This window comes from Chiloscyllium punctatum, chromosome 5, assembly GCF_047496795.1.
Source record: "Chiloscyllium punctatum isolate Juve2018m chromosome 5, sChiPun1.3, whole genome shotgun sequence".
Lineage (NCBI taxonomy): Eukaryota > Metazoa > Chordata > Chondrichthyes > Orectolobiformes > Hemiscylliidae > Chiloscyllium > Chiloscyllium punctatum.
Genome location: NC_092743.1, coordinates 145,212,503 through 145,232,265, shown reverse-complemented (window position 1 = coordinate 145,232,265; position 19,763 = coordinate 145,212,503). Strand labels below are relative to the sequence as shown.

Here is a 19,763-nt window from a genome sequence, read left to right as displayed (position 1 = left end):
TAACATTCATGCGATGCTCGGATGAATCAGGACATACAGAACCTGCTAAAGACCAGGTGTGAGACCTTCAGATCAGAAGACCCACTCAAATATAAGGAATCCAAGTATGACTTTCCCAGAGCCATTAAGACAGCCAGGACCAATACCGATCCAAACTAGAGACCTAGACAGACACCTGGCAACTATGGCAAGAACTAAATGACATCACAGGTTCTAAAAAGAAACAGGGCAAGGTAGCAGATGATGACACATCCCTCCCAGACCGTCTCAGTGCCTTCTATGCACGCTTTGAGCAAAATTTTGGCAGAGAGTGAACACCTATTCCGACAAGTCCTGACGAACCTACCCCAACAGTCACTGCATCAGGGGTCAGATCAGTTTTCCTTCGTGTGGATCCAAGGAAAGCGATGGGACCAAATGGAATACCAGGCCATGCACTCAGAGCATGCACAGATCAACTGGCAGAGGCCTTCTCAGACATCTTCAACCTCTTCCTGCAGCACGCCCCTATCCCTGCCTGTTTCAAGAGGGCCAACATTATCCCTGTGCCTAAGAAGGCTCATGTAACATGTCTCAATGACTACCGCCCAGTGGCCCTAACTTTGGTGGTCATGAAGTGCTTTGAAAGGCTGGTCATGGCATTAATCAACTCCAGCCTCCCAACTATTCTTGACCCACTCCAATTTGCCTATCGCACCAACAGATCCACGTCAGATGCCATATCACTTGCCCTTCACTCCTCCTGAGAACATGTTGACACCAAGAACAGCTACAAAAGAATCCTAGTCATTGACAACAGTTCAGCCTTCAACAGTATTATCCCCTCGAGACTGATTACTAACCTAGTGATCTCGGACTAAGCCTCACTCTCTGCAACTGGACCCTCAGTTTCCTGACCCACAGGACACAATCAGTGAAGATTGGGGACAATATTTCATCCTCACTAACACTCCACACTAGAGCCCCCCAGGGGTGCGTACTCAGCCCCCTACTGTACCCACTGTATACCCATGACTGCATCACCAAATACCAGACTAATGTCATTTACAAGTTTGTCGATGACACCACCATAGTCATTCGAATCTCAGATGGTGACAAAACAGACAACAGATGGGAGGTGGAAAACCTGGAAAAATGGGGCACTGAGAACAACCTAGCTCTCAAAGCCGGCAAAACCATGGAACTCATTACTGACTTTCAGCGGGATGTTACTCATGCCCCCCCTACACATTAACAGCACAGAGATGGAACGAGTGGAGAGTGTCAAGCTGCTGGGAGTGCTCATCCACAACAAGCTTTCTTGGACTCTTCATGTGGACGCACTGGTTACAAAGGCCCAACAACGTCTCTTCTTCCTCAGGCAGCTGAGGAAATTTGGCATGACAGTGAATACCCTCGCCAACTTTTATAGGTGCGCCATTGCGGGCATTCTGTCTGGATGTATCACTACCAGGTATGGCAACTGTACCATTCAAGATCGGAGTCAGTTATAGAGAGTGGTGAACTCAGCCCAGACAATCACAAAGGCCAACCTCCCATCTACAGAATCCATCTACCAGGCCCGCTGTCCAGGAAAGGCCATCAGCATTCTCAAAGATCCATCCCACTCTGGCAATGTTTTTCTACAACCTCTACCATCGGGGAGAAGGTACAGAAGCCTGAACACATGCACCAGCTGGTTTTGAAACAATTTCTACCCAACTGTTGTTAGAAAGCTGAATGGACTCACAAACTCTCAACATTCACCTGTACCTGTGTTTGTGTTTTTGCCGATGTTTACCTATTATTTATTATCTCTGCTACTTAACTCTGTGATCTGCCTGGATTGCTTGCAAGATAAAGCTTTTCACTGTGTTATCAGCCTGTTCAACACTATTATCCCCTCAAGACTGATTACTAAACTTAGTGATCTCGGACTAAGCCCCACTCTCTGCAACTGGACTCTCAGTTTCCTGACCCACAGGCCACAATCAGTGAAGATTGGGGACAATATTTCATCCTCACTAACACTCAACATGTGATAATAAATTCAATTCAATGTTTGGGCAACTTACCAAACTATATCCTTCCATGCCCCCTTTGCCAGTTATCAGGAAACCAGACCTGAAAGGTAAACTACAGCCTCTACAGGTCACAGGTTTCTAGGTGATGGCCACATGGTATTAGCCTGAGACTACTGGGGGCTCAGTTAGCTCAGAAGGCTGGACAGCTGCTGAATGATACCAACAGCATGAGTTCAATTCTTTCACTAGCTAGTGTTACCATGTGGGTCTCTCCTTCTCAATTTCAAACTTGGTTTATTTTCATGTGAACTTTGGAAGCTGAGATGACTCAATACAAGTTTACAAAATTGAGAGGGATAGATAGTTGGAGTCTTTTTCCCAGAGTAGAAATGTCAATTACAATGGGATGTGGGTTTAAGATCAAAGGAGGAAAGTTTAAAGGAGATGTGAGAGGCAGGTCTTTTACACAGAGCGTGGTAAGTGCCTGGAATGCGCTGCTGCAGGTGGTGGTAGAGGTGGATACAAAAGCTATATTTAAGAGGAATCTTGACAGAAACATGAATTGGAACATAGGGATGAGGAGCGGAAATAGGCAATTCAGCACTTGCTTCTCCTGGTCTCAACCCCACTCTCCTGCCGGCTCCCCACTGCCCTTTATCTGCTTTTCATCAGAAACAGATCTATCTCTTTCTTACGATGATACCCCAAATAGCAGTCTTGCATATTGGTATAAACCTTTCTGTAGCTTACTTCCGGGAATCCTTGTTTAACCATAATTGCGAGTACGTATGGCTCATGAAGACACCCCCCTGCCAGCTTTGTGGATAAATCCTCAATGTGAGGGATTGGGTATTTATCCAGGTGCAGGAAATGGTTTTCCGTTGGTTTAAGATCCCCACAGCGGTGAACTGAGCTGTCAGGCCTCACAGTCGGTATGACCTGCCCATTCCACAAATTGGACTGGTCTGATAATTTCTCCATCTTCGAGCTTCCTGGTTTCTGCCCGAAAAGCAAATGGCCCAAGGCGGGCCTTGCAGAATCGTGGAATTGCTTCCTGGTCAATATGTAATGTGCCCTTGGCTCCTTTGAGAATCCATAGAACATTACAGAGTAGCTCAGGCCCTTCGGCCTCGATGAGTCTCTGGACCTTGCTGAAAAACAACTGGGTTTTTTTTAGGACTTCACTCAGGTAGCCATTTTTTAAAGCGAAAAATGTTGAGCCAATCTGGGCGAATCTTTCTCAACCAATTTCGCCCTATCAAACTTGGGCCTTTTATTACAATCTGTGCTAACTGAACCAGAGATCGGAACCAAAGTTGTACCCTTAACCCATAAAGGTTCCCTAGTATAGGTTCTAAGTCGAGCTGAGGTCTTGCAAAAACATACAGGTTGGATCTACGATTCTGTGATCACTGGCCCAGCTGCCCCCATATTGACCTCCATTAGAACCAGGCAATCATTTAACCAGATGTCCATTTTGATTGGTTCTGATTTGGATATTGCTCAGCAACTCAACTGTTCCAGATGTAGGTGGACCTTCTAGGGTGTGCACTCTCCTAGATATCAGCCTTTGAGTTCTCTTACTCCATTGAGGTCTAGTGGGACTCTTTTGCTGTCTCAAATCCGCATACCAGCAGCAATTACAATTCCTCACCAGCCCATGTCCTGAAGAAAATTTTAACCGTTTGGCTGAGGCTTGGTTTTGTTTTGGGGTTTTGCTGTGGGGCTGACCTCGAGTCCTTTTGTTCAGGATATGTCCTGAGTGAGGCTGTGCAATTTCCATCACCCAAGTGGTATTCCCCAAGCTCAGTTGGCCTGGCAAGGATCTCCGCTTCCATTCGATGGAATAAATGTTTCACTTGCCACAGTTTTCAATAACAATGCCAGTTGCGATGCCTGTTTGAAGTCCAGATGGATTTCAGATAGTAGGTGCTCTTCTATGGTCACAACATTAATCCCACATAGCAAACGGTCTCTTAGCATCTCATAATGGTTAAACCAAAAGACACAGGTTTCTGCCAGTCACCTTAACATAGTCAAAAATCCCAATGCAGAGTCCCCTGGTTCTCAAATTGTTAGGTAAAAATGGATACCGTCTTCGAATTAGAGGAAGCTTGGGGTTGTAATATTCCTTAATTATGTCTGTCAATTCTTGAAAGATTTTAGTATCTGGTGCCTCAGAGAAATAACAGATAAAGCTGCAGCTCCACAAGCTGTCAGCCAGATTGCTCATTTTTTTTCACCTGTCACAATGTCAATATTCCAGAAAAGGAATAGCTCATTGTTTCCACGTACTGGGCCCAGTCTTCATCAGCGGGGTTAGGTTTATCAAACAGAGGCATGCCTACCTCACTCAAAAACAACTGTCACAAGCAAGTTTCTTAAGAACATGCTTTATTCTCATTGCCATTGAAATCACTCCACAGAGTCTGGTGTCCCATCACCAAGTCACCCTTTATTTACACATGAAAAGTCCCTGACTGTAGTACTGCCTCTTCAAAGTCAGCTCTCAGAGTGAACAAAGCCTCTGACACTCTTGTTAGCCAGGGGTCTCTAGTTGGACCACATTAACAGCCACAATCAGGGAACTCATATTCTATGAGGTCCAGCTGGCTGACCCTGTTACAGTCACTACAAAAGAGGGATTCCAAAGATGAGGATCGAGGCAGTTAAAAAAATACATGTTCACAGATTGGCGCGACATCAAGGGCCGAAGGGTCTGTTCTGCGTTGTATTGTTCTATGTTCTTTGGTGGAGCTGTGTTAATCACAAGAATTGGACAGAGACCTTGGAGTGTAGTAAATTTGGAAAAGCCCAGTTCATGAAGCCATTTGAAAACAAGGAGTAGAATTTAAAACTTGCAAAGTATAGCAAGATAATAGAGTCATAGAATCATAGAAATGTACAGTATGGAAACAGACCCTTCGGTCCAACCCGTCCATGCCGACCAGATATCCCAACCCAATCTAGTTCCACCTGCCAGCACCCGGCCCATATCCCTCCAAACCCTTCCTATTCATATACCCATCCAAATGCCTCTTAAATGTTGCAATTGTACCAGCCTCTACCACTTCTTCTGGCAGCTCATTCCATACACATACCACCCTCTGCATGAAAAAGTTGCCCCTAAGATCTCTTTTATATCTTTCCCCTCTCACCCTAAACTTATGCCTTCTAGTTCTGGACTCGCCCACCCCAGGGAAATGACCTTATTCATTTACCCTATCCAAGCTCCTCATGATTTTATAAACCTCTATAAGGTCATCCCTCAGCCTCCGATGCTCCAGGGAAAACAGCCCCAGCCTGTTCAGCCTCTCCCTGTAGCTCAGATCCTCCAACCCTGGCAACATCCTTGTAAATCTTTTCTGAACCCTTTCAAGTTTCACATCATCTTTCCGATAGGAAGGAGACCAGAATTGTACGCAATATTCCAACAGTGGCCTAACCAATGTCCTGTACAGCCGCAACATGGCCTCCCAACTCCTGTACTCAATACTCTGACCAATAAAGGAAAGCATACCAAACGCCTTCTTCACTATCCTATCTACCTGCGACTCCACTTTCAAGGAGCTATGACCTTGCACTCCAAGGTCTCTTTGTTCAGCAACTCTCCCTAGGACCTTACCATTAAGTGTATAAGTCCTGCTAAGATTTGCTTTTCCAAAATGCAGCACCTTGCAGTTATCTGAATTAAACTCCATCTGCTACTTCTCAGCCCATTGGCCCATCTGGTCCAGATTCTGTTGTAATCTGAGGTAACCCTCTTCGCTGTCCACTACACCTCCAATTTTGGTGTCATCTGCAAACTTACTAACAGTACCTCTTATGCTCACATCCAAATAATTTACATAAATGACAAAAAGTAGAGGACCCACCACCGATCCTTGTGGCACTCCACTGGTCACAGGCCTCCAGTCTGAAAAATAACCCTCCACCACCACTCTCTGTCTTCTACCTTTGAGCCAGTTCTGTATCCAAATGGCTAGTTCTCCCTGTATTCCATGAGATCTAACCTTGCTAATCAGTCTCCCGTGGGGAACCTTGTCAAACGCCTTACTGAAGTCTACATAGATCACATTTACTGCTCTGCCCTCATCAATCTTCTTTGTTACTTCTTCAAAAAACTCAATCAAGTTTGTGAGACATGATTTCCCATGTACAAAGCCATGTTGACTATCCTGAATCAGTCCTTGCCTTTCCCAATACATGTAGGTCCGATCAAGGACAGTGGTGGGAGACTGTGTATTGAGTCGGAAGAGATAGGAGAGGTCTTGAACAAGTACTTCTCTTCAGTATTTACGAACGAGAGGGAACGTATTGTTGAAGAGGAGAGTGTGAAACGGACTGATAAGCTAGAAGAGATACCTGTTAGGAAGGAAGATGTGTTGGACATTTTGAACAACTTGAGGATAGACAAGTCCCCCGGGCCTGACGGGATATATCCTAGGATTATGTGGGAAGCAAGAGAGGAAATTGCAGTACCGTTGGCAATGATCTTCTCGTCTTCACTGGCAACGGGGGTGGTACCAGGGGACTGGAGAGTAGCGAATGTTGTGCCCCTGTTCAAAAAAGGGAATAGGGATAACCCCGGGAATTACAGGCCAGTTAGTCTTACTTCTGTGGTAGGTAAAGTAATGGAAAGGGTACTGAGGGATAGGATTTACGAGTATCTGGAAAGACACTGCTTGATTAGGGACAGCCAGCACGGATTTGTGAAGGGTAGGTCTTGCCTTACAAGTCTTATTGAATTCTTCGAGGAGGTGACCAAGCATGTGGATGAGGGTAGAGCAGTGGATATAGTGTACATGGATTTTAGTAAGGCATTTGATAAGGTTCCCCATGGTAGGCTTATGCGGAAAGTCAGGAGGCATGGGATAGAGGGAAATTTGGCCAATTGGATAGAAAACTGGCTAACCGGTCGAAGGCAGAGAGTGGTGGTAGATGGTAAATATTCAGCATGGAGCCCAGTTACAAGTGGAGTTCCGCAGGGATCAGTTCTGGGTCCTCTGCTGTTTGTAATTTTTATTAATGACTTAGATGAGGGAGTCGAAGGGTGGGTCAGTAAATTTGCAGATGAAACGAAGATAGGTGGAGTTGTGGACAGTGAGGAGGGCTGTTGTCGGCTGCAGAGGGACTTAGATATGATGCAGAGCTGGGCTAAGGAGTGGCAGATGGAGTTCAACCCTGCCAAGTGTGAGGTTGTCCATTTTGGAAGAACAAATAAGAATGCGGAATACAGGGTTAATGGTAGGGTTCTTGGACAGGTGGAGGAACAGAGGGATCTTGGGGTCTATGTACATAGATCTTTGAAGGTTGCCACTCAGGTGGATAGAGTTTGTAAGAAGGCCTCTGGAGTATTATCGTTCATCAGCAGAGGGATTGAATTCAAGAGTCGTGAAGTGATGTTGCAGCTGTACAGGACTTTGGTTAGGCCACAGTTGGAGTACTGTGTGCAGTTCTGGTCGCCTCACTTTAGGAAAGATGTGGAAGCTTTGGAGAGGGTGCAGAGAAGATTTACCAGGATGTTGCCTGGAATGGAGAGTAGGTCGTACGAGGATAGGTTGAGAGTTCTCGGCCTTTTCTCGTTGGAACGGTGAAGGATGAGGGGTGACTTGATAGAGGTTTATAAGATGATCAGAGGAATAGATAGAGTAGACAGTCAGAAACTTTTTCCCCGGGTACAACAGAGTGTTACAAGGGGACATAAATTTAAGGTGAAGGGTGGAAGGTATAGGGGAGATGTCAGGGGTGGGTTCTTTACCCAGAGAGTGGTGGGGGCATGGAATGCGCTGCCCGTGGGAGTGGTAGAGTCAGAATCATTGGCGACCTTTAAGCGGCATTTGGATAGGTACATGGATGGGTGCTTAATCTAGGATAGAAGTTCGGCACAACATATGGGCCGAAGGGCCTGTTCTGTGCTGTATTGTTCTATGTTCTATGTTCTATGTTCTATGTACATTCTGTCCCTCAGGATTCCCTCCAACAACTTGTCCACCACCGAGGTCAGGCTCACTGGTCTATAGTTCCCTGGCTTGTCTTTACTGCCCTTCTTAAACAGTGGCACCACGTTGCCAACCTCCAGTCTTCCAGCACCTCACCTGTGACTATCGATGATACAAACATGATAAACATGTTAAAACATGATAAGGATCAATGTAGAAATGTGTTTGCTTGATTAATTTGTATAAACTAAGTGAAGTAAAATTTCTGTGCATCTTAACAGGAAAGGCCTGAGGTGTGAACAAAACTGCATCTCAGGCCTCAAGCTTCAAGGCAATCTAACTTTATAAAGGAATCCAGTGTAATCTCCTGGGCAATAATGCTGCTGTAAAGTTGCCTTAGAATACTTTCCTAACGGCGTTTTTAGAAATTCAATTTCTTATAGATTTTAACTTTGGATTAAAATAGAAGAGTTAATTTCAGATTAAAGTTCTTTTAATTCTTTGTCCTTTCATGCTGTCCATCAGACAACATTTAATCGTATGATTTTTTCTTTGGTTTCTATATATTTTCTGATACTCTTTAAAATACACATCAAAACTAAAATGAACATGGAATGTGAAAGTTTTAGTGCTGAACAGTTACAATTTATGATCATTCCTTGTGAAGAATTGTGTTGTTTTCAATGAAAGACTAAGGTTAGCAGCACTCAGGGCAAAACCCAAAATTTGAGAACAGGCTGGATCCGCATGATGAGTGACAGTACTTCATTTAATATTTTTTAAATAATATTTTAGACCACTGTTGTAAGTAGAAAGGTTGTGCATATAAAGCATCACAGGAAAGCATGCATCTTGCTCAGAAAAATCCTTGTAATGTTGCTTGGGGCCATTGTCTTATATGTGCACAATGCCATAACAGTATCATTCCAACTGTGCTCTAACTAAGGAGTACAGCTCAGCAGCATTCTCTCTGAACTCAGCATGGGGATTATTTCCTGGTCGGGTGCAGATGTAACATTGATCATAATATTTTGGGTCCCCTTTGAAGAAAAACTGGGTGTGGGGGCTGATTCCAAATCACCACTTCGATTGAAAAAAAAATCACCTCAACAACAACATCATGCAGAGTACTTTTTTTTACTATTTTTTAAGTAAATAGTGCTGGAATATTTGAGAGGAAAACTTAACCCCCTCCTCCTGGCAAAAATAAAATGGAGCAGAACTAAAATTTACTTTCCCATGATTCACCAGGAACACCTTCCACTGGGCAACTGAGCACCTAACCCTAACCCTATCTCACTCACACAGGGCCCCACTGTAATCGTAATGTTTGATCTTCCATGTTCTATATAGTGTGTCCTGTGGATGCCATGTTAAGCAAATCCTGTCGGGTAAAAGAATAAGTGCTGTTTTTTGTGGGACCAACAGGAGCTCCTTTCGTCTCCTGAACAATGTCCCTTCAATCTCCCCAAGTTCCATCCCTGAAAGCAACCAATCTGCCCCCAGTTTGCCTCTCCTGCTCCCTGTTGCTGGCCAAATTACCTTCCAGTCGATATTTCAGACTCCTGAAATCAGCCATTTGCAGTAGGAATGTGGGGTTCACCTGATGTCTGATAACGAGGTCTGACTCTCGGAATGGAATGGGTGAGTTCTGATGAAGAGCCTCTGGACTCAATACGTTAACTCTGCTTTCTTTTCACAGTTGCCAGACCTGCTGAGTTTCACCAGCAATTTCTGTTTTTATTTCCTATTGGAGGGGTAGGGCTGCCAGTTCCTGCATTCTCCATTGCTTATCGCTTACAACATAAGGTCATAAGATATAGGAGTAGAATTAGGCCATTTCTAAAAAGAATTAATTCACAGGATCTGCATGACTGGCTGGGTCTGCAATTATTACCCATCCCTAATTACCCAGAGGGCAGTTCTGAGTCACTCACATTGCTATGGGTCTAGACTTACACATGGAGGGCAGACCAGGTAAGGATGGCAGTTTTCTTCCTTAAAGGACATTAGTGAACCAGATGAGTTTTTTTTTCCCAACAATTGATTCATGGTCATCATTAGACTCTTAATTTGAGATATTTAAAATTGAATCCAAATTCCATCATCTGTGATGGCAGGATTCAAACCTGTGTCCCTGGAATATTACTGGGCCCCTGGATTAACAGTCTAGCGATAATACCATTAGGCCATCACCACCTCAACATGGCCCATTGAGTCTGCTCCGTTTGATCATGGCTGAGATCCTTCCCAACCCCATTCTCCTGCCTTCTCCCCGTGACCCTTGATCCCCTTCCTAATCAAGACCCTATCTATCTCTGTCTTAAACACACTCAATGACTTAGTCTCCACAGAGTGGCAATGAGTTCCACAGATTCCCCACCCTCTGGCTGAAGAAATTCCCCCTCATCTCAGTTCTAAAGGGTCATCCCTTCACTCTGAGGCTACATCCTCTGGTCCTAGTCTTTTAGAACATAGAAAAATACAGTGCAGTACAGGCCCTTCAGCCCTCGATGTTGCGCCGACCGAAGCCTACCTAACCTACACTAGCCCAATAACCTCCTACTGTAAACATCTTCTCTACATCCACTGTATCCAGGCCTCTTGGTATTCTGGAAGTTTCAATTAGATATCCCCCTCATCCTTCCAAGCTCATCTAGAGGGTGGCTGCCTCGCAGTGTCAGGGTCCCAGGTTTGGTTCCAGCCTCGGGCAACTGTCTGTGTGGAGTTTGCACATTTTCCCCGTGTCTGTGTGGGTTTCCTTCGGGTGCTCCGGTTTCCTCCCACAGTCCAAAGATGTGCAGGTTAGGTGAATTGGTCATGCTAAACTGCCCACAGTGTTAGATGCATTAGTTAGAGGGGAATGGGTCGGGTTGGGTTACTCTTTGGAGTGGACCTTTTGGGCCGAAGGACCTGTTTCCATACTGTAGGGAATCTAATCTAATCTAGTCCAGACACCGCTTCTCATATGACAAGTCCTAATCCCCAGCATCATTCCTGTGAACCTTCTCTCAACACCCTCCAATGTCATCTCATCCTTAATAATGGACACTAAAATCCTGTCAATGACAGAGGTCAGGCTGTAATTTCCTGTCTTTGGGGTGCTGCATTAGCTATTTTCCAGTCCTCTGGGACCCTCCCTGACTCCAGTGATTCCTGAAAGGTCACTACCAATGCCCTACAATCTCCTCAGCTATCTCCTTCATTACTCTGGGGTGCAGTCCATCTGGTCCAGGTGATTTATCCACATTCGGACCTTCCAGCTTCTGCAGCAGCTTCTCTTCAGTGATGGCCACTACACTCCCCTCTGCTCCCTGACTGTCTTGAAGTTCTGTTATGTTACTGGTGTCTCCCACTGTGAAAACTAATGGAAAGTGCCTATTCAGATCCTCCGTCATTTCTTTGTTCCCCATTACTACTTCTCCAGCTTCATTTTTAAATGGTCCATTATTTACTCTTGTTCTCTCTCTCATCTTCTGTATATCTAAAAAAGACTCTTCTTTTATATTAGCAGTTAACTTACTGTCATATTTCATCTTCACCCCTAATTGCCTTTTTAGTTATCCTTTGCTAGTTTTTAAAGGCTTCCATTTTAAAGGCTCCATCGTCCCACTAACTTTCACCACATTATATGCTTTCTCTTTTGCTTTTATTCTGTCCCTGACTTCCTTTGTCAGCCATGGGTTACCGCGTTCTCCCCTTAGTATGTTTCTTCTTCCTCAGGATGAATTTCTGCTCTTCCTCCTGAATTATCCTCAGAACCTCCTGCCATCGCTGCTCCATCATCTTCCCTGCTGGGCTCCCCCTCCAATCAACTCTCCCAGCTCCTCCCTCATGTCTTTGTCATGACCTTTACTCCATTGTAATCCCATTATATCTGATTCCAGCTTCTCCCTCTCAAACTGCAGGGTGAATTCGATGATGTCCACTAGGGGTTCCTTCACCTTCAGCTCCTGAATCAAGTCTGCCCCGTTACACATCACCCAATCCAGAACTGCCCTCTGTATCACCCAAGTGAAAGGAAAGTTGGGCAGATACATATCACTCAGACAACAAGCACTGGCAGGTTCATGTCTTTGCCCAAGTTAAACTTTACCGACAATGTATGTCTTTTCAAAGATGTGTGAAGCTATCATTAAAGTGGAAAAAATAGTTTTTTTCATGGGTGTGCATGTCAACAGAGCTATCAAATTTCCACAACTTTTACATACTGCAGAAACATTGAGCCTGTGTCATTCCAACAGGAAAGCTGGGTATTATTGAGAAAGGTCAGATTTCTCCACACTGAGGTGCCCACACTGAGGTGCCCACACTGCCAGCACAGCAACAAAGAAATAACATGAACTCTGGTGGACTGCAGCCTTTTATTCTCATCACCTCGGCACAGGGATTGAGTGTTCGGCTGGGCTCATTCTCCCAGCACGCCTGCATTGAACAGGCAGCCTCTGCGCATTGCAGGGAAGATGCTCTGCTGAAAGTGAGGCTGTTAACTTGTGCTAATTTAACCTACTTAAGCAAAATTGGCTGCCTGCGTCCACAGAGTGGACAGCTGATCTCAATTCATCCCTGACTCCCGAAACCCTGAGCACCATCTAAAAGAAATTCAGGAATGTGACGGAATATACCCCACTTGCCAAATGATGGTGGCTCCAATAACACTCAAGACATTCAATATCACCCTGGATAAAGCGTCCTGTGTGAGTGACACTGTGTTCACCATCTTCACCATTCATACACACAGAGGGAGCAATTTCTACCAACTACAAACTGCACTGTAAATAACTCACCCAAGGCTACTCTGACTGCAGTATCTAAACCTGTGGTCTGAGATGGACAAAAGATAAAGGACAAAGGAACATCACCACCTGCAAGTCCCTCTCCAAGCTACACAACATCCTGACTTGGAATACTATTGTTGTTCTTTCACTATCAGTAGGTCAAAGTTCCGGGAACACCCCCCTTCCCAACTGTGCTGTATCTATCCATAAGTGGACTGTAGCAGTTCAGAAAGCATCACTTTCACTGCCATTTTCTCAAGGGAAATTATCACTGGTAATAAATTCTGGTCCATCCAGCAATGCCCCCATCCTGTGAATGAATAAGGAAAGGCATAATATGCTACAAATATGCTGCTGACTTTATCTCTGCATCTCAAACCCCATCATTAGGAAATCGAAATTTTGCATTCTGCCTAATTCAGTCACCCCACATTTCATTATTTCTACTTCATAAATCCCCCTCACCACGTTTACAATATCTCTACACCTTAACATTGTGAAAATTTAATACAACATGCACAATGTAATGTTTTTTTTAAAAATGTATTACTGCATAAGACATTCAATCATAAGTGAAATGAATCAGGAGAAATGAAAGGAGAAAGCTGAGATTCCTTATCTATCTGCTGTCTGAGCACCAATGAGGAGTAAATGATTTGATTGACTTGACTGGACATAATATTAATGGAATTACTGACAGCTTAGAGAAGAAGATATTGGTTTCTGGACTCTGAGGAGTTGTCAGCTGCCTCAGAACTATGATTCCAGCTCTTCATATTCTTGCTGCTGCTAATTCAGCAGGACAGGCTCATAATTAAAGCAAATTAACTATTTACACTTGCCACTACTACCAGGGGAAGGACAACATCAGCGGGAACAACCAAGTAGGAAATTAAATTCTTCCCTCTTCCAGCAGCTCTGCCCTCATATAACATATTAGCAGCAACAGTGAGGAATCAAACACAGAATAAATACCGTGGATGAAGTAATTAGGTTTTGCTATTGAGTTAAACTGTGTGAATTAAGGTTACTGAATATAAATTATGCAATTGAAAGCAAGCATATGTTGTAATGTTCAACAGTTGCTAATGTTACCTGAGCAGTAATTTAAGGATTAGTAAATTAATCCACAGCAGTCAGCAACTTCTGCAGCTGGCTTTATGTTGTCAAAAAAAACACAAATCACTGCTTGTTTCACAGGGAATTAAGCCTCTGCTGTTATTATTATTTGCATTCTGGCAAGAAAAGTTTCTCTCCACAAAGATTTCCTGCCGACAATGTTTTCAAGAACATTTGAGGAAATTAAACATAGCAGGGACTTTGAGAAAACACTGGTGACATATGAGTTTCACAAAAGAGAAAGGGAAGAAGCTGTTGAAATAATCAATATAAACAAGATCGAGGAAAAGGTGAAGCAGGAAGAGAAAAGGTCATAGAGGAGAAGAGCAGCTGAAGAGGAGGAGAAACTTACAGAAGATAAACGGAGAGGAGGCAGAGATAGTGGTGGAAAAGCAGCAAGAAGTTGAGCAGGAGTTAGAATCATAGAACCCCTATAATGTGGAAGTAGGTCATTCAGCCCATCAAGTTCACACTGGCCCCTGAAGATCATCCCACCCAGACCCACCTCATAACCCTGCATTTCCCATGGGGAATCTACCTAACCTACACATCCCTGGACACAATGGGCAATTTAGCCTGGCAAATCCATCAAACCTACATATCTTTGGACCACAGGAGGAAACTGGAGCACCCAGAAGAGATGCATGGAGATTAGGTTAGATTTCCTATAGTGTGGAAACAGGCCACTTGGCCCAACAGTCCACACTGACCCTCTGAACAGTAACCAAGCCACTGCTGACTAATGCACCTAACACAACGGGCAATTTAGCCTGGCCAATTCACCTAACCTGCACATCTTTGGATAGTGGGAGGAAACTGGAGCACCCAGAGGAATCCCACACAGACACGGGGAGAATGTACAAATTCCACATGGATAGTCGCCTGAGGGTGGAATTGAACCTGGGTCCTTGGTGCTATGGAGCCCCAAGTTGATTGAGGTACAGAGAAGAATCCATATAAAATGAGTTTGTTTCCTTTTGATCCAAAGATGTCATAACACACTGATGGAATTAGTAACATTCAAAATTATGTTGGAATGTTTGTGCACTGACATCTTTGTTATCTGATTGTTTTTGAATGATTTCTGTGGTGTTCTTTCATGTGGAGATTCTGAAAGAAAACTGTGACTCTCTATTTCTTCAGAAGCAGCATTATTTCGATCACATAAGGTACACAGGAACAGGAGTAGACCATTCAGTCCCCTGAGCCTGTTCCTATTCAATGTGATCATAGAGGATCAGTAACTTAGCTCCTTATACCTGCCTTTGGCCCATATCCCTTAATACCCTTGCTTAACAAAATAAATCTATCTTAGATTTAAAATTAACAACTGATCCAGCATCCATTTGAGGAAGAGAGTTCCAAACCTCTCCTACCCTTTGTGTATAGAAATGCTTCTTCACACCTCTTCCTGTACGGTCTGGCTCTAAGTTTTAGACTGTGCTCCCTAGTTCTAGAATCTGCAACCAGTGGAAACAATTTATCTTTATCTATTTATTTTCCTGTTAATATCTTAAAGACTTTGATCAGATCAAAGTCTTTAAGATCACCCCTTGACCGTCGAATTTCTAGATAAGGCAGGTGTAATTTGTATAGTCTGCCCTCATTATTTAATCCTTGAAGGCCAGGTATTGTTGTAAACCCACAGAGTGCTTCCTCCAAGGCTCATTTATCCTTCCCTGGTGTGATGCCCAGACTAGCTCAAAGGGCTCTGACAGCAGGTTAACCAGGGTTTTGTATAACTATAGCAGACAGGAAAATGGAGGGTCGTGCACAGACAAATCAGCAATGATCTTTGCGAATGGTGGAACTGCCTGAAAAGCCTGAATGGTTGCCCCTTGCTCCTGGATACATCAATATTGCTACAGAGTCTTTCAAAAAAATAAAGACTTGCATTCAGGTAGCACTAAGCATGGACCACTTTACAGCTAATTAACTACATTTTGGAGTCTGAGCATTGTTGTAAAGTAGGAAATACAACAGCCAATATGCCCTCAGCAAGCTCCCATAAACAGCAATGTGATCTGTTTACGTGTAATTGGTTGTCAAGAATATTGAAGAAAATTCTCTGCTCACTTTTCTTTGAAATAGGATCGTACGTGTCTGCCTGAGCAGGCCAGTGGAACCTCGGGTTAATGTCTCAGCTGGGGATCAGTCAGCAGCTCTGACAGTGCAGTACTCCTTCGGCACTACACTGGGACGTATGTAAACACTCGGACTGAAACACTGAAACGTTAACACTAGGCGTAAACAGTGGGATGTAAACAAGCTGAAACCTTGTGATTCTGAACTGGGGGTGCTGCCATTTGAGCTACAGCTACACGTCCCTTTGGTTTTCCTTTCGTTTCAATCAAACAGAAGCACCTGTGCACTCTGTAAAGTTCTGGACCTATCATTTGGCTTAATTGTGTAAGGTGGGCACATCTCAGTCCAGGGGGTAAGATGCACTTACCCAGAGATTACCTAGCAAAGGTTCTGGCATTATAGGAAGTTCAAGAATTTAGGTGAGAGCACATTATCCCACCTCCACACCAGCAGAGACCATTCCCCAACCCCTGCTGAGACAAACCAAAGCCATTAGAAGGTCTGATCAAATACAGCTGAAAATGTGTTGCTGGAAAAGCGCAGCAGGTCAGGCAGCATCCAAGGAACAGGAAAATTGATGTTTCGGGCATGAGCCCTTCTTCAGGAATGAGGAAAGTGTATCCAGCAGGCCAAGATAAAAGGTAGGGAGGAGGGACTTTGGGGAGGGGCATTGGAAATGCAATAGGTGGAAAGAGGTTAAGGTGAGGGTGATAGGCCAGAGTGGGGGTGGGGGCGGAGAGGTCAGGAAGAAGATTGCAGGTTAGGAAGGTGGTGCTGAGTTCGAGGGTTGGGACTGAGACAAGGTGGGGGGAGGGGAAATGAGGAAACTGGAGAAATCTGAGTTCATCCCTTGTGGTTGGAGGGTTTCCAGGCGGAAGATGAGGCGCTCTTCCTCCAACCATCGTGTTGCCATGGTCTGGCAATGGAGGAGTCCAAGGACCTGCATCTCCTTGGTGGAGTGGGAGGGGGAGTTGAAGTGTTGAGCCACGAAGTGGTTGGGTTGGTTGGTCCGGGTGTCCCAGAGGTGTTCTCTGAAACGTTCCGCAAGTAGGCGGCCTGTCTCCCCAATATAGAGGAGGCCACATTGGGTGCAGCGGATTCAGTAAATGATGTGTGTGGAAGTGCAGGTGAATTTGTGGCGGATATGGATATGGGGAGGGGAGGGAAAGTTACAAAACTATACAAAATGCTAGTGCGGCCACACTTGGAATATTGTGTACAGTTCTGGTCCCCATATTTCGGGAAGGATGTGGAAGCATTGGAAAAGGTGTAGAGGAGATTTACCAGGATGTTGCCTGGTCTGGAGAGAAGGTCTTATGAGGAAAGATTGAGAGATTTGAACCTGTTCTCATTGGAGAGAAGGAGGCTAAGAGGGGATTTGATAGAGACATACAAGGTGGTCAGAGGATTAGATAGGGTAGACAGTGAAAGTCTTTTTCCTAGGATGATGATGTACGAGGGGGCATAACTACAAATTGAGGGGCGATAGATTTAAGACAGATGTCAGAGGCAGGTTCTTTATGCAGAGAGTGGTAAGGGCATGGAATGCCCTATCTCTACTGTAGTCAACTCAGCCACATTAGGGAGATTTAAACAATCCTTAGATAAGCACATGGATGATTTTGGGATAGTGTAGGGGGACGAGCTAAGAATAGTTCACAGGTTGGCACAACACCGAGGGCTGAAGGGCCTGTTCTCACTGTATTGTTCTATGTTCTATGTAAAGTTCAGATTATGAAAACACTGACATTGCAGTTTCAAAACTCTGCCTGCTCCCTACAATTTATGGTCTTGTAAGACACAGGCAGATGCTTTTCCTTACAGACATATTGGCATTGGGTGGGGTCCAGCTTTACCAGGTGCCAACTCTGGTATTGTTCTACTGGAACCGGGCTGGAACTATGGAAGATGAATATTACAGTAGATTGTGTGTATTTTCTTGTACTGATGAAGAATTGACAGTGAGATTGGTGACACAATTTAATTGCTACATTTTCTAGCATACATGCCTGTTGGAAAGTTTTGACGGCCAAAACTCTGATAAAAAGTTCACAACAGTTAGTGCTTCAGCTAATATGCGATTGGCTTCACAGTAAACCCGTCACAGCTGTCAGCCTGGCACTGTGGGAAGAAAGTTTGCCACACAACCTGTTCCAGGAACTGAGCCAACCTAAAACCTCCCTCAGGAACAATAATATCACTAACAATGTAATAACCGAAGAACCTAGAAACAAGAAACAACTGCTCAGTCTGTCCGGCTCATCTGTTGTTCAAATTCAAATTAAGACACATCCAAACGATTTGCATTATTGTGATGAATGATCTTTCTCCCTTGATACTTTCTTGCTTCGAAAACAATACTTTATTTTGTTCCTTTTGCAAATTTCAAAACATGTCTCCATTATTGAATGCATCAGAGCAGTGCTCACTGTTGGAGTACAGACTGACAAAGTAAACATTTCACACCCAGCACAATCCCCAAAAAGTCAGCAGAAATAAATGACTAGCTCATTTGCATAGGGTTGGGTAAGGCACAACAGGTTGGTAGACAAGTCTATCTTGCATCTTTTCGAATAATATTTTCAGATCTTTATATTCATCTTGAAATATCAGGTCTTCAGCTTGAATTTTCAATTTTGGGTGAGGAATCTGTTGCTGGGAAATTTCTGACCTTGCATCAAGTCAGCATCGTGAAATGACGTGACCTTCAAATGTAAACGTCCTTATTGGTGGTGCTAAGGTTATCTGTTCCCTCTTCTGAGATGTCGATAGAGGCAATTGACACAGGACAAGAAATCCTTTCAGAGCGACCCAACAGTAGAAACCTGCCCCTCTGAAAGGCCTCGATGAATGTCAGAATTGTGACATGAAAGAGGTTCAGTGACCTGTGAAAATCTGGCCATGTGAGTGGTCAGCGGTGCTCAGGTGATAAATGTCTCATGTTATGTGCATCATGTGAATATAGGAGTGAGGAGCAGGAGGAGGTTCTCAGTCCTTACACATATGAAGGTCATGGTTGTGCTGGCTATGGCCTCAGTTCCACTTTCCTGTCAGCTCGCTGCTGCATAATACTTGACTCCGTTGTCAATCAAAAATCTCATTCCCACCTGAATACATTCAATAACCAAACCTCCATTGTTTACTGGGAAAGAGACTAACAACTCACAGAGAGCAAAAAAACCCGCATCTCCATTTTAAGAGAGCAATGTCTTATTTTTAAACTCTGCCCCTAGTTCTTCCAAACAAGAGAAAACTTTCTTCATTTATTCACTGTAACAAGTCTCCTCAGGACCAATAAGATCACCTCCCATTATTCTAAACCCCAAAAGATATGTCTCAACCTTTTTTTCCGTAAGATAAGCCCTTCATTCCAGAAACGGGCTCAACACCACCTGGGACAATACAGCCTTGATTGGCACTCCATTCACTCCCTACAATTCTGGCAAATTCTAGCTACAGTATGTACCACGGTGGTAAAAACAATGACTGCAGATGCTGAAAACCACCACAATGTGTCTATCTATAAAATGAACAGTATCAACTCGTCAAAGCTTCTTCCACACACTTCCCAAGTCTGCTACTTCTGCCACCTAGAAACACAAAGGGAGCAGGTACAAGGAAATACCACACATCATTCTGACTTGGAAATATGTTACTACTCCTTCTTTATCAATGGGCCAACATCCTGGAACTTCATACTTAATGCTCCTGGCAAATCCCTGGATAACATGAACTGTAGAGTTTCAAGTCTCAGCAATTTCTCAAGGGTAATTAGGGAGCAGTGGTAAATATTGGCCTTTCCAGTAATGTCCACAGCCATGAATGAGCTGAATTGT

At 44.1% G+C, this 19,763-nt stretch overlaps 1 protein-coding gene across 5 annotated transcripts in view; it reads right to left on the bottom strand.

Moving 5' to 3' along the window:
• tox (thymocyte selection-associated high mobility group box) overlaps positions 1-19,763 on the bottom strand; it is a 549,408-nt gene that overhangs the window by 19,453 nt on the left and 510,192 nt on the right. The gene's annotated exons all lie outside the window — the stretch shown is intronic.